The sequence below is a fragment of the Rhinolophus sinicus genome, chromosome 3, assembly GCF_057876585.1.
Source record: "Rhinolophus sinicus isolate RSI-liver-muscle chromosome 3, RSI-T2T, whole genome shotgun sequence".
NCBI classification, from domain to species: Eukaryota; Metazoa; Chordata; class Mammalia; order Chiroptera; family Rhinolophidae; genus Rhinolophus; species Rhinolophus sinicus.
In genome coordinates this window covers 171,310,870-171,338,803 of record NC_142503.1, presented here as the reverse complement: position 1 = coordinate 171,338,803, position 27,934 = coordinate 171,310,870, and the positions used below count along the sequence as shown (strand labels likewise).

The window sequence follows — 27,934 nt, the reverse complement described above, 5'->3', positions numbered from 1 at the left end:
AAATGAATTAAGGGAACATCATGGGGTGGGAATCTAAGATAGACGAGAGTGATATTAGAGAACTGGGGCCAAACTGTGAAGGCCTCACTAAAAAAGTTGGACCTTATTATTGGCTAAGAGTAATTTACTGGTAGTTATTGAGTGGATACAATCAGATCTGTGTTCCAGAAAGATCTTTCTACTCGTATGTGGAAATGAAATGAAGAGGGGAAAGACTGAAGGCAGGAAGGCCAGGTAAAAAGTTGTTGCAATAAGGTGCTAAAATGGGACATTGGATGGCAGTAGGGAGAATGGATTTGAAATTGGTCAGCAATAAAACCTACAGGGCACAGTAAATAAGAGAATTGAGGAGCAAAGCAGAAGATATTTTTAAGAACGACTACTAGGTCTCCAATTTGGGAGAATGGGAGAATAGTAGCCCTACAAGCACAGAGGAAGAGGTTTTTAGTATTGGGAACAGGAGTTTGATTCTGACCACCTAGAAAGTGAAGTGTTGTGGAGCATTCAAGCTGAGAGGCTCAGCAAAGAGCTGGAAATTTGGGTCTTTGTATCAGGAAAAACATAAGAACTGAAGGTAAAAGTAGGTACTCTAGACCTATGGTTCTCAGTCCTCGCTGTACTTGAGAATCACCTGAGGAGCATTTAGATGATAAAGGCCAGTGCACAATCTCAGATCAATTAAATCCAACTTCTGGGTGGGGTCATAAATCAGATTTAATTGGTATGTATTTAATCAGATATAATCTGCGTTTGCAATTTTAAAGAGTTCCCCAGGTAATTTTTATATGCATCCAGATTGAGAAGCACTGATCCAAACATGCGAGCTGATAAAGAGTGACAAAGTCAGAAAAATTTATCAGGGGAGTGGATAAGCACATCACATGCCACAGAGGTGGAAGAGGAATGAGAAGAGGCCACTAAATTTGGTAAATGGGAGTCATTCCTGATCTTTGGGAAAGCAATTTTCGTAGCCGCAGTAGCAGGTTGCAATAAGCAAGGGACAGATTTTAGATGACTGGAGGGATGCAGTGCAAACTACTCTTTCAAAAAGCTTGGCACAATAGGTAGGAGAAAATAGCCAGTAACTTAAGAAGAAAAAGGGTTGAGAGAAAGTTTTGTTGGATTTTAAGAAAGAGTGCATTAGTTGACTAAGGTAAGGAAACATTAGAGCAGGAGAGAATGAAGATACATAGTTAAGAAGGGGTTACTGGCAGAGGGGGGCTGCAGAGGAGCCTAGAGGCGGAGGCATCAAGATTATCAGTGGAGTCAGACCAGGAAAGGAACACCAAAGAGATAAGCTTTAAGTTAGAAAAGTTGAAGAAGTTCAAACTATTCTTTTCATAATGAGATGGAAGAAGGTATGGGTGACTGCTGAGAGCAAAGAAGGTAGAAGAGAGAGGGAAACAGCAGAAAACACTTATTGAGAGCTTTCCATGTGCCAGGCACCGTACTAAATTTCTACCAAGTTACCTCACTCAGTAATTAAATGTGCTTTTGAGGGACAAATGTTTTCAGATGGGACAAGTAGCAAAACTTAGACCTGTTCTGCCCAATTTCAGCCATCTAGTCACCTTGCTTCTCTGGTACCATTATTAATTAATGGCCCTTTAAATCTTGGCCTACAATTTGCTTTAACTTAAATGCTCATTTCTAGCTGAACAGGGAAAGATTTCAGTTATGATAATATTTCCTTAGTTTAGTTTAAAAGGAAAAGCCGTGTAAGAAGGTTTAAGAGAAAAAACCTATTATTGAGAATGCTCCATTAGTGAGGGCAGAGAGAAGGGGTTTCAAAAAGATAGTGTTTAATGGTCCAAGTTAATGGCAATCAATAAATATTTAGGAAGTGCAATTGACCTGCATATTTTAAGTTCCTCTTTTAAATGTAAAACATGTAACTTTAGATCGAAAATCCATCAAGGGCTAGGATTGTGTCACCTCTTTCTACAATGCATGGGCAATTGTGTGGGCTCAGTGGATATCAGCTAAGGATCGAGCCATCCTACATTGCCAGGCCCTCCCATTATTATCCATGTCATGTGATATAGGCCAGCAAGCTAGATGGCTTCCAATTTTCCAGATGCAAATGGAAACTCTAGATGGGAAACATGTGACATTGGCTGTCCTTTTCTCTTGGAAACACTTATCAAAATTGGGATCAGTAAATTCAGAAGTAGCTGCCTAGGGGTTTCCTTCGTTGACATACCAGTGAACAAAGCTTGGGAGTGGGCTGGCTGCAAAAAAAAAGGCAGGCCCTTTGACCAATCTGCCTGAATGATCCTTGGGGGACCCCAAAGGACGATCCTTTAGCTGCCAGAAATCCAGTGGGAGTGGAGGAGGGGATTAGGTTGCAGAAGGCTGGGAATGGCTGGGATGAACACAGGGTAGCACTCCTACTTGGCTCCACAGCTGGAATACTCAACCACCACAAATTGTCCCCAAAGCCACTCCTGAACCCCTTATCTTAGGCTGCTGAGCCCTGCTTTAAAAGACTACCTTACTCCATCCTTATCCCATTTATTAATGTCTAGCCTACTTGCCAAACAGATTTCAGGTGATCAGGCCTTTCTCTCTTGAACCCAGAACAGCATGCAGCTTCTAAATTCTGTGGAGACTGGATCGGTTTACATCACTCACCACTGTGATCTCGGCTCCAAGCACATTGCCTGCCCCCATAAGATAGTTGGAGCTCACCAGATATTAGGTTGGTGCAAAAGTAATTGCGGTTTAAAAGGTGAAAAACAATTGCAAAAACTGCAGTTTCTTTTGCACCAACCTCATAGCTTGTTTTAATTAATAGACTGTTTGAATTTTGCTCATGGGATTGTGCTTTCCTGTGTTTCTACATATTATTTTTACTTGTTTAAAAACTTCCTTGTAAAGTGTTTTTAACAATACTACTATATTTTTTTAGTAATTCTTTATGTGGAATAGTCAAAGAAAAATTGTGATGCGATAAGGAAGAGTCACTATGAAGACACGCAGATATTTGCTGACCCCTCCTGTGGACTCCCTTTGCCTAAGTGTTCTAACATAGGTGCACTGAGGGGGCATTCATCTGAAACTCTAGGCCTTTCTGTCTTCTCTTTCCTAAGTGAATAGCTTTCAAGTGAAATTGTTGTGGCTACAGGACCTTCCAGGGTTATATCACCTGATAATTACTTAATGCGTTTCTTAAGGGGTGTCTCCATTTCTCTCCTAGAGTCTGTTAGTCTCTATTACATCCTGGGCAGGTAGATACAAGACAAACATTTTCATTTCATCTCCATTCTAAAAGGTCAAAATCATGACAAAAATCAGAAACAGAACCCACACTTCTGGCTTAATCACAGATTTCATCCTTCTTAACCTTTATCTACCAGGCCCCTGTTCCTGGTGGCTGGGATTATAGACACTGGCTTGAAGTAAACATTTGCTCTCTCTCAGCTCTTCCTTAGCAGCCCACCTTCTTAATTCACGATCACACCAGTTCAGTAGGATGACTCCTAAACTATAATAACAAGACGAGTAAACTTAATTTTATATGGAATCTTTCATACAGCTCCATTATAAAATGCTTTGCCAACTTAAGAGTTATAGAATTACAGAGCAGAACTGCTGAATTAAATAATAAGTAACAGCTGATACTAATAATTAGCTTAATTTATGGTGTAGTAGAACTGTCACAACTGAGGCAGCTCTCCCTCCGCCCCTCATCTCCCTGTCTTTTCTTTCTCCTCCCTCCTTCTTTGGCAACAGCAACCAAGTTAAGTGCTGGGATTGTCGTATTAGTCATCATAAAATCAAGTCACTTCTTCCTTTACCCTGTAGCTTTACAACCATATTATGTAAAGAATTTCCAACCTTCTTGGAGTTGCGTCACCCCAATTGTTTAATGTCACGACCTCTTCTCCTGATGTCACGCGCTTGGTGGGAGGACTCCACTAGGATAGACAGAAATATCTTGAGACTCTGCAACAACCTCAGAAAGGCTCTCGCTTTTGCAAAATCAAGGTTGACAATTACTGCTCTTTATGGTACCCTTGCAAAGAGGGTTCTCTTCTCCACTTAAACCAAGGGACTAAAAATCAAACACATCAGCAAGGTCATACTAAGATCACATGGCAGAAATCGGGAATGACCCTGTTTTTCCAGTGTCTGTGCAGGGTAGCTTTCCATGGATACACTGACCTCACTAGTAACTGGAAAGAATTCGAAAGCATTTTTATATAAACTTGACCTAAAAGCCCATGCAGCTCAGATTTAACACAATGCCCATTTAATCACATTCATAAATCACTTATCTAACCCTATGTACTAACCCCTGGGCTCTAAGATCTGAAGCAGGAATATGGGCTTTCCCTACAATCAAAATAATGTAACCTGGTGACCAATTCTCCAGGGCCAGCAAAGATGCTCCTTCTATAAGATATATTCTTGGGGCCAGAAGGAATTAGGACTTGAAGGCCTTTTATATTTCTGCTGTAGCATGAGGGATATTTGCCAGTGTTCTCTACGCTCTGATAAAGTTGCCGACTTACTTGAGTGAAATGTACAATATCTCAATAGCACTCTAGACTGGGGAGGGGGCACTGAGCAGGAAGGAGCACTAACATTTTATGCACCTTTTATTTTTGCATAAAAGTGATTAACTGACAATTTATTACTAAATTAAGATATCAAAACAATTAAAATGAACATAAAAATCTAATATTGCCAGACTCTTCTGCACTACCTGAGAGTAACTAACATATCCATCTTTCTTCCCCTCACATGAAACTCTTTATAGGAGCTCACCTCTCTCTCTAATACCTCTCTCTACCCAGAACAGACCAAGGTCTGAGTCCCATCAAGCTTGGAGTTGTTTTTTTGTTTTTAATCATGGGAGATGGTCTCCTGGTTTTCCTGAAGATGTCCTTGTCCACTGTTAACCTAAAAATAAAAAGCCAAAGTGAGAGGCAACAACATTTATTTAAGATCCCAAAGAATAGCTATTCTGCAAGCACTGATTCAGGCAGAAACCTAAATAATGTTCTGGGGTATTTATAAGACAGGCAAGGGAAACAATTATGTGAATAGAAAGAAGGAATTTCTAGAGGTGCAGATAAGCTAACATAGTGATGCCAATTCTAAAAAATGTCTTTAATTTTCAGTCCGTGGTCATAACAAACAGTTCTTTGGAATACAATGCTGCTTTAGGCTCAGTCCAAAGGTTACTTTGCCCCGGTTTAACATCCAAAGGTTTGAGAGGTAAGAGGAACAATGTAGTAGTTCCCCTGGGATAGCAGCTCTGACTCCATTTTAAAGTGGCTCTGTTTATATTATTTTTCACATTACTATACAAGAAAATTAGTGCTCTTTAACTGTGAACTGAACCAAGAAAGATTTCCAGTTCTTGCTTCTTGCCACCATATATTCTTCTTGATTTTGTTTGGCTGATACCACTACTAAAACAGAAGCCTTCCTGATAACTGTCCTCCCAATCCAACTGCCCGGCAATATCTGCTAGAGAAATAATTCGTTGTGGAAAACAATGTTTGGAAAATAAAAGAGCAAATTTTCTTCTGCAGAAAGTTCTTTGGTTTTACCCTTTGCTTTCCCAGAAAGAATATAGGCCTTTTCGATTCTTAAATTCAAAGAGGGTCTAAATCCTTCTCTAAGAGTCAGTGTCTGACAAACGTGAATTTATGTTTTTATCTTTATTAAATTCATTGGGGTATCATTAGTTAGTAAAAAGATATGGGTTTCTAGTGTACGTTTCTCTAATACATCATCTATATATTGTATTGTGTGTTCACCACCCAGAGTCAGTTCTCCTTCCATCACCATTTATTTGACCCCCTTTACACTCTTCTATCGCAACCCTCTCACCGTCTGGTAACCACTAAACTGTTGTTTCTGTCTATGAATTTTTGTTTGTTTGTCTTATTCATTGACAAATGTGAATTTAAATACCAGTAGCACCACTTAGTTGCAAGAAGGTTCTCTGAGCCTATTTCATCATCCCTAAAAGGGGGCCAAGTCCAGTGAAGGCAGTTGGTATTCCTGCCTTATTCTTGCTCTTTTCTTCCATTCCATGACTATGGTGATTATCAGCCTGAATTTTACTGCCTACGATATTTGCCACATGTACCAACTTGTTTAATTATGACAATATGAGTTGGTAAAAAATAATTCTTTGGAAGTGACCAAACTACTTTTGAAATTTCCTGGGCTCATTTCAGTCTAAGGAAACAGGCAAAGTCCAGGGTTCTCAGTTCTCATTGAGCCTTAGAAATCCCTCATCTTCCAACTTAACAAATGACTCTGGGTGGTTATTTATTAGTGACTAAAGAGCTTTTGTAAACCAATAATCAAACAGCACTTATTGTAAAGCAATAAACCCGGCTCTTATCTAAATTCATTGCTCTAAGCCACAGATCTGCAGGTAACGGTTAGGTTATAACTCACAGTTGGTTAAGATTGAAGATTTATAGGCTTGCTCATCCAGCTCTCCTTGGTGAGCCAACAGTGCCATAGTACCAAGTCTGGAAGGCCCAATACCTCATTTCAGTATCACTTTTGGTCTTTCCTTGGGTACAGGGGAGAAAAGGGAGAAGAAGGAAAAATCCTGGGTTTATTCAAACACCTTTTCCCCAGGACACTTGAGTATGCAACACATTAAAGACAATTTCTCTCCTCCAGGTACATTGGCCAAGAAAATAAATGGGAAAATCATTGTTGTCCAGTTAAACATGGCAGATTGAACAGTCACATTTATCTCTATTCTCACACACACAAAAATATACAGCAAAAGAATTTTTTAACAATGTGGATAAAAAAAGGGGTGCTATAACAAATCTAACTGAAAGTAACCTCATAAGGTGATCTGATCATAAGTCCCTAACTGGGCAGGTCATGGTTAGTCACAGCCGAGGCCTATAACTTCTTCAATAAAAGGTTTATCTTTGTCTTAAGCAAGCCAGGTCCATTTTTTTTGTGCATCTAGGTTAACACACCTTTGAAATGCCTCTTTTTCAGACCCCTCAGAAGCATAACCACCCTCAAGAGAGCACATAATTCTGTTAACTATCCTGTAATCCAATCCCCACATTGCTTTCTCCCACCTCCATGTAATCTTCCTTACTTACTTCCTTAATTCCAAATGTATAAAATAATCTTTAAGACTGTCATTCACTGGAGCATTTGAGCTCTTGCTTCCCGGCATTGTCATCACAAATAAATTCTTATTAAAATTATCTACAGGTTTGGACGTTTTTATGTCTAAAATGACATAAACCAACAAAGACTAAAAGAACACTAGACAAACACACAGCAAATGAGAGAAATAAACAATATTCAGAGAAAGCTGAAACCTACACCTACAGGAGAAACAAATCAATTAGAGTCTCAGAATCCCAGAAAAACTCCAGACACCAGGCAGGGGGTGGGGTTGGGGTGGGGTGGGGAATGGGCATCTCCAAAGGTTGGAGTGTTGGGCAGGCCTGAAAACAGTAGGATTGGTTGAAAGTTCATATAACAACACATTTAAATCACTACTAGTTCTCCTTCCAAACCCTCTCTGCCAGACAACTGCCCCTCCCCAACTCTTCCAGGGTTAAGTTCAGGAGAGACATACAAGACACAGTTTGAAGAGGGGTAGATGGTGGCACTGAATAGTCTGCACACTGTTCCCTTCCCACAGCTGGCTTGTGGCACATTAGCAGCTGGGCTTATAACTCCAAAGGGCAAACTGAAGGATTTTTCTCTGAGAAAGCTGATAGGCCCAAGGAAAAATAGGGTTCCACTATTTGAATCAGATCCCCTCTAAGTTGCCCAGATTTAGCAAATAAAAATATAAGATGCTCAGTAGATTTGAATTTCAGATAAACAACAGATAATTTCTTAGCATAAACATGTCCCATGAAATATTTGCTTCATACTTATATTAAAAATTTATTTATTGTTTACCTGAAATTTAAATTGAACTCATGTCCTATATTTTATGTGGAATCTCCACCCACCTCCCCACCCAAAACTCTGTTGGCTTCTTAGTGCCTCATTCTTACACAGGAACAACACCTATTTCTTTTTACTTTTTAAAATGTGGCTACTAGAAAATTTTAAATTATATATGTGGTTCACATTTTATTTCCACTGACCAGAGTTGCTCTAAGGATAGTCTTTTCAAACCAGTTTGCAAGCTTTTGGAGATCAGTTTTTGCAGAGTTTGGAGATAAGAGAAATGGGATTGGAGAGGTGGGTGGAAAGAGGGGGTGAATGAAGAGGGGGGATAAATGCATGGTCTGGGTATTCAAGACAATTTGGGGCATTTGGTGAGTAAAAGTCTCTGTCAGGTGCAAATTAAGGAGAGAAAAGGGAATTTGAGATTCATCCTCTGGGTTATAAATCAGATTCCCTTTAGTGTCCTGTTAGAGATTTGCATCTCTGAAGATTGGAATGCAGGTTTAATTTCTTCTTGGCTCCTGGATGATCTTCTTTGATATGATACTTGGAAACTGAGCCTACTGAGGGCCTCAGGATTTATTCAGATTACGTTATTCTTCTAAATATGCATTGAATTAGTTAGTCCACAAAACTCTTTAGGACTTTTCTTTCCATCCCCTTTCCCCATTCTTTCATCCTTTCAACTGGGGCCCAGGGTAACAAAATGAGGGTAGGTTGTTGGATGCTGGAAGGACCCTTTTAAATTCTCACCCCCATCTCATCCACCCCATCTTTTGCTCAGTTAGACCTCACACAGATTTCAGGGTGGATTGACATTCAGAGTGGATTGATAGGTGACAGTGGTCACATACTAATGGAGGTCTCATCCCATTGAGGCTTTCTTACCCATTAGGCTCTTTCTTAAACATGAAGAATCATTTGCTTAATGAGATGTCTCTGACCAACTCCAAGTATGCACGACTTTTTCAAGCTCCCGAGAAGTCTGGAGAAGTTGCAATCTCTTAGGGAGTAAATTGCTCAAGCATACACAGCCTTCCCTCACTTCCATTTCCCCTTTCTTCAGCTCTTCCCTTTCCCCTAACTTTCCTTTTCTAGTTCTCTCCAGCACAGGTCTCTTCCTCCTGCCCTCCTGCCTCCCGTCCCCTTATGGAAAGAGTCTGTATCCTTTTTAGAATCATAGTGTGTATGCAGGGCTAATTGACAACCTCTCCTGAGGGTATTGCATGTTAGGCCTTTTGACTGGTTAAAAAGAATTTCAGTTTCCAGGGAGTAGTTGAAAAGTCCAGGATATGCTGAGGGGTGGGAGTCCTTTCTCTGGGTTCTGGAAGTATAACCCTTTGGTAAACTGCTTAATTTAATTGGATAAAACAGGCCTTTTGAGGTAGGCTGCCCTTACCTGAAAGATAAGGACAGTGTCTTTAACTGGACTTTAATTTTGACTTCAACTGGTTTTAACTGAAAATGATACTCCCATTACTTTATTCCTAACTACATGTGTCCAAAAAGGGTAAAATGCCCTGGAAAGGTTCTTTCCAAAGCAATTAGAATAGAGTGAGTAGGAAAAGATTAATGTGAAGTTGATCACTTTAAACTTCAAAAGATACACACTGTATCTGGGAACACAGCCAGAGCTCAAGGGGTGGATGTAAACTGCAAGCCCTCGGGTATGAGCCCTGGTTCAAAGGGAAGACGTGTGGCCCAGGAATGTTGTGACAATGTAAAAAATACAATTAATGGAATCATTAATGATGCAGATGTACTTAGATTTCAAGGAGGACGTGGGCCTATTGGGAGGGTCATCCCAGATCCTTTTTTGGCAAGATTTCAGCAGAAATGTGTGTGGACCTGTAGTACGCTATTGAGAAGGGCATAAACCCAGGTGAGCCTGTCTGGACCAAGTAGACAAAGGCAGGTCTGCGGGGCCTCCTTCCCTTCAAGTGAACACCTGAAAGTGCCTAGTGGGGTGGGGGCAGGATGGGCTGCCTGCTGGGGTCCACTCCATGGAGGCAAGAGAATGCTGAGAAGGATGACAGGACCTCACGCTGGCATGAGCTCTTCACTCTTCAAAATGGTTTCCGGTCTATTGTCTCATTTTACTCCCATTGCAAACCTGTGAGGTTGAGAGAGCAGTTGCTGTTTTCATAGCCATTTATAAACCATGGAGACTGAGTACGACAAGTTTGTGGCTTGTCTAGAGTCCATAAAACAATAGCAGAACCAGTGTTCTCTCTCCACCAGGTTTCTAAAAACGTGGAACCTCTGCGTCAGAATCACCTGGGGAGCATGTCTAAAATGACCCACCCTAGAAGTCCTTAATCAGAGGACCTCTGGAGTCAAGGTCCAGAAATCTGCACTTTTATTATGAATTCCAGGTGATTTTTGTACATACTACTTATTTAGCCTAGCATACCACGCTTAACTCTAGAACAATGTATAATCCAGTGAGCCATTAGCTCAATTCTGAGCTCATCTCTTCCTATATTCTTTTTTTCAAATAATCCCCCTTGGAACTGGAAACACAGGGAGTTCCTTAGAAGAAAGGGTTGTGTGGTTGTAAAGAGAAGAGTGAACAAAGGTTGACGGAGACTACTTGACGTTCTAATGAGGAACACTGTTAAAAAATCATAATTAAACTGCAGACTATAAAACACGGCAAAGCCTGGTAATCTACTCTTCAGTGGTGAAAGCAACATGGAACTCAATTAGCTGATCAAGTGTTCCAGGACTCAAAAGAACTGACAAAGAGCTTTAGAGTCATCGCAACTGGCAAAACCAAAGCTCCGTTGGCAGGCTGGAGGGTTGTTGAAACAAGATATGCTGCAACAAGTTCTGGAGCAAAATAAAGAAAGCATTTTCAAACAGCTGTTGAAAGTACACAAAGTAGGGATGGGGAAAGATCTACCACAACATCCAAATCAGTTTTTTGTGTTTTTTTTTAAATACCCAGGGCCAATAGAGAATGGATTCTTGGAGAGAGGGGAGCGGAATTTATCATCCATTTTTAGTGTAAAATATTGTGGGTTTGTACAAGTCATGAAGAATACTTCTGTATTCCCTTACATTTGTAGAGCTCTCTGTGCTTAAAATCCTCCACATAATCCCACTTATGTGATCCTAACACACCTTAAAATTACAAAGCCCCTTCACCATAGTTCATTACTTATGTTCTTTATCACTGCGCTCCAATATTTATCATCCTCAATTTGCAAGTGAGAAAATTTAGGCTCAATAAAATTAAGGGATCTTCTGAAGATCACCCAACTAATTTGTAGAGAAGCTGGAACTTCAGGGCTTTCCCATTTCCATACCTGTCTCCCTATTATTGATTTTTGCAAATAAATAAAATGTAGCTCAGCCAATCATAGCATCTGAGGGCTGTAAGTCAACCTCCCATTTGGCAGTTGAGAAAACTGGGGCACTTACAGTAAAGTTGAAAGTTTGTCCCAGATCACATGGTTATCAACAGAGCTCTGAACCTGGATTCCATTTTCTGATTGTCCAATTCAGACTTTGTTCTACTCTGCCTTGCTTCCTCTTGTAGTTTGTGGGTAGCTCGATATAAACCACACATGTTAATTTGGAATCTTGGAATAAGTGCCTTAAAAAGCCAGCCTCCTAAGTATAGAATCCTAACAGATAAAAAATTCATTAAGTTGATTTTAAATGGTATCTCTGGCCTTTTGCATGTAGTGACTTTAAAAAACTTGGAGCTTTTGGCTTCTCACACCTTGATATTATAATCAATATACTTGCTACAGTAAGCTTTGAGTAGTGCCCAGATTTCTCTCATTAGTGTAGATGGCTGTAAGCTCCAGATAACGGCAAGACTGAAGGAGCAGTTTTATGCTAGACTTTGGCAAAAGGGAAAAAATGATGGAAAGGAAAATGATTCCTAAAATTACGTTACTAGGGGCTGCATGAGGGCTAGCCTCAGGACAAAAGGTCAAACTGCGTGTGCCCATGTTCATAGCAGAATTATTCACAGTAGCCAAAAGATGGAAGCAACCCAAGTGTCCATCAACAGATGAATGGACAAGCAAAATGTGGAATACACATAAAACGCAGCCTTTAAAAGGAGGGAAATTTTGACACGTGTTACAACATGGATGAATCCGGAAGACATTATGCTAAATGAAACAAGCCAGTAACAAAAGGACAAATATTGTACAATTCCTCTTACATGAGGTTCTTAGAGTAATAAAATTTATACTGACAGAAACTAGAATGCTGGTGTCAGGGGCTGGGGGGGTGGAGAATGGGAAGTTAGTGTTCAACAGGTTTAGAGTTTCAAGAATATAAGTGTGCCTTATTTGCTGGTTTCTCCCTTCATTTCCTATGGGCAATAGGGTTACATATACTTGGGACAGCCCAGGGACTCCAGTTCAAGTTCCAGATTTTTTCATCCTTTTTCAAAATTTTCACTAAAAACAGCACTGCAAGGAAACAATAAGACAAATCCATAATGTGGGACATTCTGTAAGACAAATGGCCTGGCTTCTTCAAAAATCACTGCCCCTGTAAAAGAAGAGGAGGGTACTCTAGATTTAGAGACATAATCAAACACAATGCATGCATAAACTATGATTGGTTCCTAGTTGGAAAAAAATTTTTAAAGGCATTTTGGGAACAACAGAAAAAGTGTGACTATCCACTCAGTATTGGATAATACTTTAAAATCACTGTCAATTGTTTTAGATGCAGTAATGGTATTGTGGCTATGTAGGAAAAAAATCTCCTGATTTGGAAGAGCTACAGGTGTAGGTATTTAGGGGTGAAATGTCATCACAATGCTTGCACCTTACTTTCAAATGATTGAGGGGTAAATATATACACACACAACAACAAAATAACTGCATAAAAAACACAAATAAGAGCAAAAATGGCAAAGTCATAGATAAAACAATTATCGAATCTCAATAATATGCATAAAAATGTTCACTGTATTACTTTTTCAACATTTTTGTATACTTAGTAGTGTTTATTAATTATAAAATGTTTAAAAATCGAGTATTCATAGATTAATAAATATTGAGTTGCCAATTGATGGCTTCTTTGGTCAAAACCACCATCATCCCTGAGTAACTGAGTATTGAGGGTGTACCAGGCACTTTGCTAGACCTTTACACACACTATTTTATTTAATTCTCACTCTATAAAGAGGGTACTTTCATTGGCCTCACTTTTACAGATGAGCAAAGTGAGGTGCAGAGATTAAGTAACTTCTCCAATATTCTCAGCTACTGAGGACAGAGTCAGGATCCACACACAGTGTGGCTGCAGACTGGGTACCCTCTTTAGAAGTCCTGGAAGCACTGGAGACAATGTTAGGCATCCAGGCAAGCCCATGATGAAGATATGTTAGAACCAGAAAGCCTTTCAAAGGCCTTTAAACCATAGCCATAAGGGGGTTTTTCAACCAGAGCCCCAAAGTAATAGCCTCTGTCACCTACCATGTTTCCCCGAAAATAAGACCTAGCTGGACCATCAGCTCTAATGCATCTTTTGGAGCAAAAATTAATATAAGACCCGGTCTTATATTATATTATATTATTTATATTATTTATATTAATACCCAGCCTTATATTAAAATAAGACCAGGTCTTATATTAATTTTTGCTCCAAAAAACGCATTAGAGTTGATGGTCCAGCTAGGTCTTATTTTTGGGGAAACACAGTAGATTCTAGTAGTGAATCTGGGTATTTTGTCCCTCCCAGGGAAACTCCAAGTGTTTACAGCTATTATCTCATATGTAGCCCTAGGCAGGCTGGGAGCAAGTAGAAATAATTGTTTCTAGTTGCAGCTTCAGAGGCTTGCCTGAAACTCCTGGCTGTGTGATCCACCTGGCTTTAGACAGTAACAATAATAACTACAGCAATTAACATTTATATAACACTTACTATGTGCCAGGTACTCTTCTAAGAGCTTTAAATATACTAACAGATCCCCACAACACTCTTATGGAGTAGGTATGTTGTCATTCCCATTTTAGGGATGGGAAAACCGAGGCACAGAACATAAGTAGGTGCCCAAGGTCACAAAAATAGTAAGTGAAGAAACCTGATTCTAGCCAGAGTCTACTCGTAGCTTCTGTTAATCCCGATGGGACCTGAGAGCTGCGTAGTGGCTGTTGGCAGCCCTGGGGAGAACTAGCCTTCAGTGCTTGCTTCTGACAATGTGAGTTTAATGAAGTCACTTCCAACCCCACCCCGGTGGCACTGAAGGGAGGCTTCTGTCCTCGGTGCCTCTGCCAGACATGTGAACTTGTGTTCTAATTCCCTCCTCGTTCTAAATTTGGCCTTGTGGGTCTTTGTTTCTTACAAAACAGCAATAACTCCCAGGTGGTTTGATATCCGAGTTAATCACCCCACCATGCTACCTATCTAGGATGTGGTGGCCCAGGCCTAACAAACCACAGGAAACTTGCAAGTTTATCTTCAACAGAAAGAGGAGAAGGCTTACTGGTAAGCGTCACCAGAGAGAGCCAACCACAAAGCCAGCCTCTGGACCCAAATGTAAAGTGGGGCAGAGCTGGGCCTCCCCCATATTCCCCACTGTGGCAGTGTCAGATGAACCCCTTACAGTAAGGTGCTTTGTTACCATTCCCAAGGGTGACATCTTAGGGTCCCTCTGAGTCACCAATATCTCACCCAAAGGAATGACTCTCTGTGATAGGATTTCAGGCACGATAATTGAGTGAGGCTTATTTCCTTCCTGCTATAAGGAAGAAAAGAACAATTTCTGTTCCTCTTCACTGGACCACTAGCTGCACAGGTCAGCCAAGGTTTTGTGTTCAGTGGTCTCAGCTCCTGGTTTTGTCTTGTGGGGTGGCAGCAGTTAAGTAGTGACTTCTGTACAAATCAGGGGTCAAGCCCAAAAAGGAATTGAGCTGGAGGTATCCCAGGGGGTGGGGTGGGGATGGGTAGGGAGAAGCTGGAGCTTTCTGCATGAAGGAGAGAGTTGAACTCTGTAAGTCTGGGAGGACATTGGAGAGGAGACATCCTTGAATGGTGGAAACCTGTGCGTCTTCTGTGCGGGGCTCTGGAGGTTTTAGGGCTCCGGGGAAGCAGTTGTGCTTGGCAGTTAGACCTCTAAATATCTCAGTAGGAGGGTCTTAGTGGCAAGCAATCCGGGGAGAGGAAGAGGACACTCTAAAGCTGTTTATGTGGCAATAAACATGGAAATGAGCAAATATTAATTATCTATAGCAAAGAATGGGAGACACTAACCCAGATTATGGGGGCAAAGTCTAAAGAGTCCTCAAAATTCCTTCTATCCCCCCACCCCACCCCTACCCCAAACTTGGTATGTAGCTAATGCCTCAGGGACAATCTCTAATTATGTGACCTTGAAAACGTGGACAAGAGCCCCCTCAGGCAGAGCCTGCAGGCAAAGTAGATACTATGATTAGAAACATTTTTTATTTGCAGTTTTTAAAAGGAAGATTTATTTGACAAGTTTCACTTAGCACAGTGCACCTAAAAGGAAATCACAACGCAATGAAAGAGTTGAATCAAGGCCTCAGAATTTCATACAAACCCCAAGACCAAAATCCTAAAGTATTAGTATTGCATCTCTAATTTTCCCCATTAACTTAAAAAAAAGCTTAAACTTACGTGCCTAATAAGTTATTAAACGAAGCTAGAATCAACAAACATGCCAAATGTTTTACTTTTAATCGTAGACATGGCTCCTATATTGAAATTACCAAAAAAAAGCATGTCTTTCAAACAGTGTTCCATGTAATGTGGTCTAAGAGCAACATTTAACATAATTCAACTGATTAGAAACAGTTTAGTCCAATAACTGCATCTCGCTACAAAAGAAGCAATATTAATAAATGGTGGCTATTTTATTGACCATCTCAGACCCCTGTCCCATTCTTCTGTTACCAAGTAGGCCCCTGGATTCTAGTTATGCCCAGTGGAGGGAAAGATGGAATTTCAATAATAATATAGAGGATCCCACCTCCCAGGCCAAGGTGGGGCTCAGAGCTTGAGTTCCGTTGATTTGGAAAAATAAAGAGATGTATTTCCTTGCTTATTGATGAAGTGGAACAAATTCATACCTGTTACTTAGGCATCAGTCGGAGGGCAGCGGTGGGGGAAGGGAGTAGTTACAGTGATCCTCAAATCACCAGGCAGCTGGAGAGGCTGCCAGGCTCTGCCTCCTCCATTTGCCTTTAGTTGGCAAAAGAAAAATTAGCCCAGCGCCTCCAGAGCCAGAGTTTGCAATGCAGAGTCGGCAAGAATGTTTGCTTGGGGAGCCGCAGGGTTCTTTATCTCAGCAGGTGTAATTCCACCACATGATTGTCTTGGATCTGCTTTCCCCTGCTCCAGCCCAAGCCTGCCAATTCAGACAAGCATCACTGAGAAATAAATAGTCCTTCTCTGCGTCAGCTCAGAAGGCGCTGGCGGTCTCTTTACATCGACTATGATGAGCATTTCCTGACTTCTGGGGTTAGGGAGAGCTTCTCTCCCTGCTCTACAAGATGAACTTCCTCTTTGCATGCAATTCACTGGCCTCTGAGGGGAAGTCAGGATGACCCTGAGCCCGCCCTCCCCTGTCCAGAGCCAGCAGCCCAAAGAAAGACGACTTCAAGGAGAGGCTAAAGGCCCAGCCCAGGGGCTTGGTAGGGACAGCCACCAGAGCCCTGCTGCCTCTGTACAGCCTTGCTGTCTCTAGTCCAAAGGGTTATTTCTGTTGCAGCTTAAGGTTACCTTGGGCAGGTAACTTTCACCGTCTGGAAACTGCTGACAAGGAAACTAATAGAAGGGGCCTCCCCAGCCCAAGTACCAGAGGTGCAGCCACTCAGCCCAGGAGCAGGAGGAAGGTGGAGTCTTATCAATGGTGGCTGGCTGCCCACTCATACCTAAAAGACTTGTGGGGTCCTGTGAAGCCAAGTCACACGTGTTCCTCTGGATGTTTGCACAGAACTAAGCTGGGAGACTCTGGGGTTCAGAGCAGCCCTGACAGGGATGGAAAGAACTTAGATACTGTAATTGAGTTGCAGGGACTCCTCAGGAATGGGGTCAGACCCTTGTGACCTAGCGTTTCACCTACTCCGAGTTCTCTTAGAAGAGTTTTTAATTTAAAAAGCTCTTAGAGGAACATTATCATAGAAAAATATGTTTTAAAATTCTGAACACCCTCACTAACCAATTGTTCTCACTTGTCTGCTCTCCTGTCCTGTCCTTATCCACATGCATAGATACTTTGTGCAGAATTGTTTTCTCAACACAGATAACTGTTACCACTTTTCTAAGAAGATAACTACTACCGTGTTTCCCGAACATAAGACCTAGCCAGACAATCAGCAATACTGCATCTTTTGGAGCAAAAATTAATATATGATCCGGTCTTATCTTACTATAAGACAATGTCTTATATAATATAAGACCGGGTGTTATTTTACTATAAGACCAGGTATAATATAATATAATATAATATAATATAATATAATATAATATAATATAATATAATATAATACCGGGTCTTATATTAATTTTTGCTCCAAAAGATGCATTAGAGCTGATTGTCCGGCTAGGTCTTATTTTGGGAGAAACATGGAACTGCTCAGGGTTTCATTTTGTAGCTCAGTGGTTCTGAATACTGGGCCTGCGCCATTTGGAGTGCTTGTTTAAAGTTCAGATTTCTGGGCCCCTTCCAGAGTCAGACTTAATTCTATAGGTCTGGGAGCGGGGCAAAGGATTCTGCTCCCCTCCCCTGAAATAAGACCATAATACTTAATGATAACATATTTCTTATAAACGTACTGTAGGGTAATATCAACATGATAGAAAAGGAAATCACTTTACTGTTTTCTCCAGTGCTTGTTAAGATATACACAAGCCACTCCAGTCTCTTAGCTGTCTCTGACGGATATTGGAGTTTTTTCCATTTTCCCCTCATGATCCACTCTCCACCCTTCTCCACCTGTTCTTTTCCCCAAGAGGCTGAGCCACCTGGACAGTATGAGTGGGCTCCCTTTGCCATCCAGTCTCTGTGAGGTTTGCCCAATGAGTTTGGCATATAGTAGTCCTCCCACCCCCCTTATCTGTGGTTTCAGTTATTCACAGTCAACCATGGTCTGAAAATATTAAGTGGATACTCTAGAAATAAACAACTCCTAAGTTTTCAATTGTATGCCGTTCTGAGTAACATGGTGAAACCTCACACCATCAGGGCTTGTCCCATCCAGGACATGGATCATCCCTTTGTCCAGTGTATACACTCCGTGCTGTATCTCCTGCCTGCCAGTTAGTGACTTTGTTAGTCACTTAGTAGCCATCTTGGTTGTCAGAAAGACTGTCATGATATCACAGTACTTTTGTTCAAGTAACCCTTATTTTACTTACTAATGGCCCCAAAGCCATTCCCATAACTTTTATTAAAGTATATTATTAAAATTGTTCTATTTTATTGTTAATTGTTTTAATTTCTTGGTGTGCCTAATTTATAAATTAAACTTTATTGTAGGTATGTATATATAGGAAAAAACATAGGATATATATATCCATGATTTCAGGCATCCGCTGGGGGTCTTGGAACATATTCCCCCCATGGGTAAGGGAGGGCTGTTCTATGTATTTCTCTGATTCCTTTTTGCAGGCGCCCTTCTCCAACAGCTTTCTTTCTTGGGTCCTTTAACTGGTTCCACCCACCTTGCCCTTTCAGGCTTACTGGCGGTAATGGCTCCTGCACTTACCAGCTCAGGAGTAGAACACATCCCTTTTTCTTTGTCTAAGCCCAACCTATGCTTTGTAAATAGTGTCCTTATTACACTCTTCTCAAATGACTCAGTATAAAGCTATTTTTTTTTCCAGGACCCTGACTGATGTAACCTTTAGACCATTCTGCTTTTATTACTAGTTGCTATTATGGGGAAATTTTTGACTCAATTTTGCCCTTTTCTAAGCTTCTGCAAGTGGGATATTATTTGCTCCTAACAAAGTTAGTTAAAAAAAAAAATGTTTTTAATTAAAATTAAAAGAAAGTTCCCTTAGTAAATTAACTTTTCAAAAATTTAATATGTATGAATTTTTGGTTTGTTGTTAAAAGTAAGATCCTAGCTATAGTTGCTTTGAAGAGATAATTTTAGATTAAAAAGAAAAAAAATGTGTAAATTCTGCATTTTGAACAAGCACTGGCCGGTGGTTCCGATGCAGGCTGGTTTAAGAAGCACTGGGTAAGTGGACTCCTCACAAGACAACAGCATCCCATCCAAAGTGCCAGGATGTCCCTCCATTAGGGCTCATATCAATGAGTTGGAGATAAAACAATTTTATGTAGAAGAACAGCGGAGAGGTTGTCCTTAATGCCTGCTTTTGAAGTCCTAGAAAGCTGTGCATGCAATTTTTTTTTCCTTCAGTTTTACACTCAAGGCTTTCCCTAGAATATACATTCCTCCATGTTCCCTATTTTTAAAATTACCTATTTGTCTCTCAAGCTTCACTACAGCTCCTCTGTGAAGCTCTTGATCCTTGCACATCTGGAAGGAGAATGTTACAAGTTGCAGTGCTTTGGCAGACAGAAGCCTTAACCTGGATTCAGTCTGGCATCGTCTTTCCTAGCACAAGCACCTGACTCCACCTCAAAAGTGGAGAGAGGGTTATGGAATGCCATCTTGCTCCACTTCCCCTGACTTTAGTCCTACTCACTTACCCTTTACCCTGGTCTAGACGGATCATTTCCCAAATTTGATCCCTTTAAAGATATTCAGTAGGAAATTGATTACATAGCATGCTCATTATTGTTCTGAGTTGCTTATTAGAAGCTGTTGCTTCATACTGCTAAGTACTGTGTTTGTTACCGTTGTCCACGCCCACCCCTTAGAAGGGTCTCGCATGGATTAGGCTAGGACAAGTTCCAGCACATGGGAACTATGGGAAACTCTGGAACAGAGGCAAAAAGTGACCTCAGGAATCAAGTCTCCTTTACCTTGGTGCACGCCCAGCTCGCCTCATTAACTTCAGACTGGCCACTTCTTGACAGCTTACTTTAGACTTGCCTTTGATTTTCTGACCCTTGTCTGCATGAACTTACACCATCTCGGCTGGAGGCTCCAATTGCTCATTGTCAGGCTGCCCTGGCTTCTGTCCTCTTAGCTTCCCCAGCGAGCTCCAAGCAGCAAGCTGCTCCCTTGTTGACTCAAGCCTGACCTGATCCCTTTTCTGATGAAAGGCAGGTCCCACCTAACTGTCAGCTTCACCTAACACAGAATAATGAACAACCAGGAAGCAGTAGTAGTCATCAAAAGCTTTGAGGCAAGTGGTGATACAATCAGAGCTTTGTTTAGGGAATACATATTTAAAAAAACAAAACAAAACTGGCCATAGTGAAATACAGACTTGCTCTCAAGGTCTGAGGGGACCAGGGCACGAGTACAAATGGAGGCCCACATGCCACACGTCTAAAAGTTATAAATCAAACTAATAAACTCTTCAATAAAATATGTTCCATCCCCTGTACTGAAAAATAAGCCTGCATAACAATGTGGAAGGCCAATTCAAATACAGAATTCCTCAATTTCTCAGTCCCAAGCTAGGACATGGTAGAATGAGGGAAAGCTGGCCCCTGGCCCCTGGCCCACCTTCACTGCTCTTCTCAGCCCTGGCTCTGTCTCGTATGACAGGGGGCCTTGAGCATGTTCATATGGACACATCCAAGTTCCATTCACTTTCCCACTCCCGCCTCACCATAACCACCCCTTGGGTACCTTTCAGGCCTAGAAATAAGTACAATAGTGGTATGGTTTGTCCTCAGGAGAATGTACCTGGAGAAAAGCTTATGCCAGGCCCAGGAAATAGGCTCTAGAAAGGTAACAGGGGCTTTGGGTAGGAACAGTCCGTTGAGGTACACCTTGGAGAGGTACAGCCAAAGTGGGCCAGAGTCGGGGGGTGGAGGGGCGGGGTCTCTAAAGCATGGAACCCAACGCAGAGGGTATACTGTTGAACTAAGATAGCTTGGATGGAGGATATAATCAATAGCAGGGACATCACTAAAGGCCTCAGGTAAGATGGTGGTCCAGGAAAGGAGAGGAGGAGAGAGATAAAGAGGTATCAGGAAACAGAATGTGAGCAGACATGCAGAGAGGCAGAGACCAGAGCTGCAGCAAACTCTGCCTCACTTCCTGGGAGCCTCCCAGGTCCTGGGTTCATCCCTGGCCGAGACTGGGCTGTACGGACGCCTTATAATGTAAACCCTCCCTTTGCCTAAGCTAGTTACTATTACTTGAAAAAAAATCAACTCTCAACTAGACTACTACTTAGTTGGTCAAAGGAAACCAAAGTTTGCCCAGAGAGAGGGAAAATAGAGAAAGAAAAGAGCTAAACAGAGAGTCATAGCCACTGCCCCTCCTCCCCGCACTGGGCATGCTGGTGACTCCTGGCATTCTTGGAGCTACGGCTGCTTTGAAAGGTGTCAGAGAACAGGGATGGAGGTGCCAAGATCCTGGATGATACTCCTTAAGGACAGAATCACTGGGAAAAACAACAAAACAAACAAGCAAAAAACCACTGGGTTCTCGGGGATCCCCAGTCTTCACCTAAAACTCGGAATTCCCCCTTCCTCGTATTCTGCATTGTCTTGGGATAGTTAAGGACAAATCCCAGCCCAGGTGCCAGCCTCCACTTCTCCAGGTGCCGGCCAAGGCAAACCAACTTCTCACCTTCCTTATCTTGTCTCAAGGTGTGTGTGTGGGGGGGGGGGTGTATGTGTGTGTGTGTGGGGGGTGTATGTGTATGGGTGTGTGTGTGGGTGTGTATATGTGTGTGTACGTGTGTGTGTGTATTGGGGGTGGGGGAGAAGAGGATCCCCTACAGAATCTTTCTCCCAAGTCGCAACAATTCAAGGGTAATACCAAACAAGTAAAACTAATTCTTTTCTTTAAGAAACCACATCTATGGCTTCCTGTTCACACAGCTGACAACAGGTGAGCCCAGGCTGTGAAGCCTGTGGTTTTCCAGGGAGGCACATTGCTTATAGCTCAAGAAAATGAGCAGGCAGGACAACCTGTGCCCAACCTGTCCCCTGTGACTATTGCTCAGAGATAGTCACAGAAGAGAGAATTTCAGGTGTGCGAGGAATGACTCCTCAAGCGCTCGGATTGGCATCCTGACCTTAGGGCCCCGTCCCCATTCCACCGCCTCTTACTGCTTGACCACAATTTTCAACCTGAGTGATCTCCAGGCCGGATGATCCCCACCACACCTCCTGCAAGGGGTGAAGGAAGGACAGAGTCCAATGCCCAGTCCTTCCACCAGAGTTTATGAGAAAAGAACCTTGTCAGCAACTCTCCCCTCCTAACTCGGCAGTGTGCGCTGTCAGCACCTCCAGACACCCCCTGTCAGTGCACACCCCCGAGAAATAAAATATAACTGCTCATTGGAAAAACGGGAGAGCCCTGGCCTTTTCCCATTGATTTACCCCCTTTTTTGATTCAAATATCTGCAGTCCCTGGGTGTTCAGTGTCCCCTCTTACCTTTCTCTGTAGGGCCATTCCCTGAGGTCTTTCCTCCCTTCTCAGGAAACAGGATCTTTTTATCCCATGGGCTAAGTTTGGCTTTTCTCCTCAGTTACAGGAGGGAGTTTACTAAACACCACAATATTCCCACATGTTTCACTCAATCCCCTTAATTGCCTTGTGGAACAGGTATTGTTATCTCCATCTCACCAGAGTGAAACAGATGTCCTGAAAGGTTCAGTGACTTGCCCAAGATTGCTGAGAACGTAAGTCCGGGAGCCTAGAGTTAGACTTCTACCTCTGATTCTAAAGACTGTGTGCCAGGCTCACCAAATCTAAAGCTGGGGGGTTGGGGGAGGGGGCAAGAGTGGCTGTGGGAGGCAGAATCTCAAAGCCCTGTCTTTCCCTCTTTTTAGGGAGCCCAGGTGTTAGGAGTGGAAAAACACACACTTCAAAGAGAAAGAAAGAGGGAAGAAAATATACTGGCCCTTAGAGTAATGGCTGTAAACTTTTTTGACTGTCACCCACAGTAAAAGAACACATTTTATATCTTGACCCAGGACATCACATAAAAATATATATATATATATATATATATATATATATATATATATATATATATATATATGTATATGTATATGTATATGTATATGTATATGTATATGTATATGTATATGTATATGTATATGTATATAAAGTTTTACCAAGAGTGATGCAACTCTGATATATTTTGTTCTACTCTGTGGTATTCTTTTTTTTCCTTTTGATGATAGTTTTGACCCACAAAACTGATTTCATTACCTAAAACTTATCTGACTTGCAGTTTGAAAAATACTGCCTGAAAGCATCAACTCTGCATTCAGAGATGAGCTCTCATACCACTCTGTGTAAAGAGCCAATTGCATTAGTGCCCAACGCACAATATATGTTCAGGAAACACTTGTTGAATCTCCGGACTTTTAGGAACCAATAATCCACAAGTTAAACAATTTGTTCTGGAAACTCTCCAGTTTGTTTTATGTGCAAGAGATAGTCCTAATTCCAAATCTCAACAAACAAATCATTCACAAACATAAAACTAAAAGTTGATCTCTGGTGTGACTCTAGACTTGAGACTCTAAAATAAAATACGAGCAGATAGATTTCATTCAAAAAGCATGAATTAAGTGTCTCTTCTGGACTGTGCACTGTCCTAAGGGCTAGAGATACAGAAACAAATCAGACCCAGTCCCTGCCCTCACAGAGTTGAATTGTGGTGGGAGCTTGAGTACTAGTGAAGCCAGAATTACAACGCAGTGTGATGAGTGTGGCACAGGCTGCCATGGGAACAGAGGGGAGAAATGCACTTTAAAAATACAATGAGATGCCTTTTTTCACCTTTATATTGACAAAAATCAAGAGGAAACCAGCATACCCATTTATTGATGATAAGTGGTATAAATCTATGGAAAGTAATTCAGCAATAACTTTCAAAACTAAAAATGCACTTGACCCAACAACTCTGCTTCTAGGTATTTATCTTACAAATACACTTCCACATGCACAAAATAGCATGCAGAAGGATGCTAGTTACAGCATTGTTTATAAATGAAAATTGACTAAAAAAACCCAACTGTCCATCAGTAGGAAACCAACTAATAAGTCACATTATATTCATTTTGAATCATATGCAGTCATTTACAGAACAAAACAATTCTATATGTATTGATAGGAAATACATAAAATATTGTTAAGTGAGAAGAGCCATATGCAGGGCTATTTGTGAGTGTGTAGGGGTGGAGGGTGCACAGAGGGATATTAAAAAATGTGTAAACTATGTCTGGAATGAATACACAAGAAACTGATAACATCAGCTGCCATAAGGAGGGGAATTAAGTGGAAGGCAGTCTGAGCCTATTCTATGGAACCCAATCTAAGGTACTATGTATGTATGCAAACATATGTTTCTTTACAAAGGAAACTACAAAACCTTCCAGGGTGTTTGAAAAGATGTGAATGAATGAAAAAATAGAGGTTCCTGGATAGAAAGCCTAAATATTACATAAATATCTGTTTCCTACCATTTAAGTTATAGATTTAACAGAATCTTGGTTTAAAAAAATAACAACAAACCCAGAAGGTTGTTTTTAAACATATGACAAAAGAAAAGAGAGAAAGGAAAATTCTGAACAAGTAAGAAAGAAAAATGTATTGGGGGACAGGAGTGAAGGAGGAATAGTAAAGATGGTAAACAAGATCTATTAGAAGTAAAAACCTATAAAATAACAAAAATAAGATAGTAAAGTCTTGTTTTAAGACTAGGCAGATTTCTGGAATATAACAGAAAGATTAGATACATTCTAATTTTCATAAAAGTTTTAGTACGTGATGAAGATATCACAATACAATGAGATAAAGAGTTTTTCAATACATGATGGAGGGATAACTGATCAGCAGTTTGGGAGGAAGAGAAAAATTTAGGCCCCTATTTTACACTACACATCAAAACGAATTCCATTTCATTTAAAGACCTAAATACACTTAAAACTATGACATCCAGAAGAAAATAGAATTGAAACACTCATGGGAAGGTGACTCTATACTATTGCTATAAGAAGCAATAGTATTATCATAGAGAAAAGACTGAATGAAGTACTTGAAAACACAAACATTTTTAGAAAGAAATTTTAAATGTAAAAAGTCATCAAAATACAGGACAAACAACGTACTAGAAAATATATTTACAAAAAACCATAAAAGATTAATATTATTAATATCTCAAGAACGCACACAGTTTATAAGAATCTCATTAAGACTTCCGCTGGTAACCAAAGACTGGTAGCAAAACAATGCACAAAAGAATAAATATTAGTGAATTCGTGAAAAAATATTCAATTTTACTAGTTAGTAAAGAGAAGCAGATTAAAAGAAGCATGGTATTTATCCCCCTAAATTAATTAACTAAATTAACTCTTTTACTAAAGTAACCTCCCCCCAAATTAAAACGCCAATTCCCAAATCTGGATCTTGTGTAATATTGGCACTTGTATTTATTGTAGTTATCATAAAAGGATGTAATCTATTAGGAAAATAATTAAAGTCCTAAAAATGTTTACACTTTTGACCTAGTACCTCTTAGAGAATGTATCCAAAGCAGAGCAGCAGAAGCCTGAAGCCATTACCACAGCCAGGCTTTCACTCCGACATGGCCTCCCCATATCAGACCATGTTGCTATGCCTCTCCTGTCCAATACAGTAGCCACTAGCTACCTGAGGCTAGCCAAAGTGAGGTGTGCTATAAGTGTGAAATACACACCGAATGGGGAAGAAAAGAAAACAAAGCTATCATGAATAGTTTTTATAATCATTCCATACCAAAATGATAATATTTTGGCTATACTGGCTTAAATAAAATATACAATTAAAATTAATGTCATCTTTTTACTTTATCTTTTTAATGTGGCTACTAGAAATTTTTAAACTACGTATGTGGCTCACACTCTATTTCTTTTGGACAGCACTGTCTTAGAATTTCCTGAACCTAATGTGACCAATATCTTGGGGAATAACCTTTACTTCTAATGGACACCATTCTTTGTATTTAGTGTTGTGGCAAAGCTGACTTTCTCTAAAACAAACAAACAAACAAAAACAAAAGGAGGGGAAAGGGTAAGTAGATGGCTCAGAAGAAGAAAGGGCCTCTGCCATAATTATCGTCCCAATGTCCTTGCTCCCATGTCTGAAATTCTCAAGTGAGCCACATTGTTGGGTTGGGCAGTTGAAACGATTATTTCAACCAGAAGTAGCTGCTCCCTCCTATGAACATAAAACCTTGAGTTCAGGCCAAAAACTTTCGAGTCATTCCAAATTTTTGTCTCTATTCATAACCCTGTGTCTTAGCGATCATGTCTACCTTCAAAATACATTCAGGATCCAACCACATCTCACCACATCCTCAGTCCTATCACTCTGGTCCACGCCACCAACATTTCGCCCCTGGATTATTGCAGTAGCCTCCTCACTGGCCTCAGGCTTCTCCTCTTACACCCCTAGGGTCTGTCCTCAGACAGAGGGATCCTTCTAATACGTAAGTCAGATCACGTTGCTGTTCCGCTCAACATCCTCCAATGGCTTCAGAAGACAATCCAGTGTCTTCACCACGGCCTGCAGCGTGCTCTGTGATCTACCCTTATCACCTCTCTAAGCTTGTGTTATATACCCACAACCTCTTGCTCACTGCCCTCCAGCCACACTGGCCTACTTGTCCTTCTCAGAACATACCCCCTCCTCAGGGTCTTTGCACTTTCTACCCAGTTTGCTTGGAAAATTCTTCCAGATATTTGGATGACTTGCTTTCTCTCTTTCTTCCGATTTTGACTCAAATGCTCCCTTATCCAAGAAGTCTTCTCGGACCTCTCTTCTAAAAAATCACCTTACTCTGCTTTGTTTTTCTTCAAAGCACATTCTCTCTTGCCTTAATAGAACCTAAGATCCATGAAGCCAGGGGTTTCATCTGTTTTGTTCACTGGTTTAGCCTCAGTATTTTCAATAAACTTAGCATAGAACAGGTGCTCAATATATATTTTCTTTATTAAGTGTACTCCTTTAACCTTTGTTATCTGTTTGGTTCATTTGGCACGTCTCAAGCTATCATGTTTGCATGCGCACATATCCTGCCTCTTCAACAGGAACATAAACTTCTTAATGGCCAGCCAGAACTGAATCTTAAAGCACAGTGCCTGGCATAAAGAGGGCACTCAGAAGATTATGCTGTTGACAATTAAATTTGGAGGGAAGATACATTAGGGCAATAACAGCTGTTACCATTATATCTAACCTGTAGGTGGCAGGACCCTGAGAAGATGAAGTATGGGACAGGGCAGCACATTCAAAAGAGGAAGTGGCATTTCTGATTCTGCCCTAGAAGAGGGTCCAAATTAAGTCTTTGAGGGAGAGGAGACAGCATCTCTTTGATATCGAAAGGAGACTATTGGGGCACCTTTCCCACTCCACAACTTCACCAGGAATTGGTCTTTCCAAGTTTGTTTACAACCTAGTAGTTCTTTGCAACTGAAGCGGGCCTCTCATTAATTGGTTGCAAAGATCTTTACTTAGCAGATGCTAAACAGAAGCAGAGCAAAGCCGGCAGTGATTTATGGTCACATGGAGTCATTGCTCAAATTTAGGTCTCACCAAGGCCCATCTCCCAAGCCCCAGCGTACTCCCAAGTACACTGTTGTGGTCCCAAGAGGGGCGTCTGAGCCCCAGGAGAGCAGGTCCTGTTAGCCCATGCTCTCGCTTCTGCACACAGTTCTCTCACGCTAATTCTAGCAGCAAGGCCATTTACCAGACTCAAGGGAATCAGGCCACTTTCAAATGTCGATAGCAGTACACTTGCCAGAGGAGAAAAGGACAAATGAGGAGACTGAAGACCGTGCTTTAAACAGAGAAGAAAAAGATATCATTGGATGTGTGCTAAGCCAAAAAAACAAATGCCAGGAATAACTGTGAGCATTGTTTGAAGCCAAGATCTGTGCAGAAAGGACCCAGGTGGAGAAGGAGGCTTGAGC

The 27,934-nt window shown here is 41.1% G+C and overlaps 1 long non-coding RNA gene across 4 annotated transcripts in view; it reads right to left on the bottom strand.

The window, feature by feature from the left end:
- LOC109448343 (uncharacterized) overlaps positions 1-27,934 on the bottom strand; it is a 96,250-nt gene that overhangs the window by 15,466 nt on the left and 52,850 nt on the right. For 2 of the 4 annotated variants that reach the window (XR_012494634.2, XR_002137501.3), the window contains exons 3-5: positions 6,427-6,547; positions 4,774-4,908; positions 3,841-3,920 (exon numbers count right to left, since the gene is read on the bottom strand). This is a non-coding gene — a long non-coding RNA (uncharacterized LOC109448343). Of the gene's footprint in view, positions 1-3,840; positions 3,921-4,773; positions 4,909-6,426; positions 6,548-15,989; positions 16,342-27,934 lie in introns of those variants that run through there. The other 2 variants (XR_016020895.1, XR_016020896.1) reach the window with 2 other exon arrangements.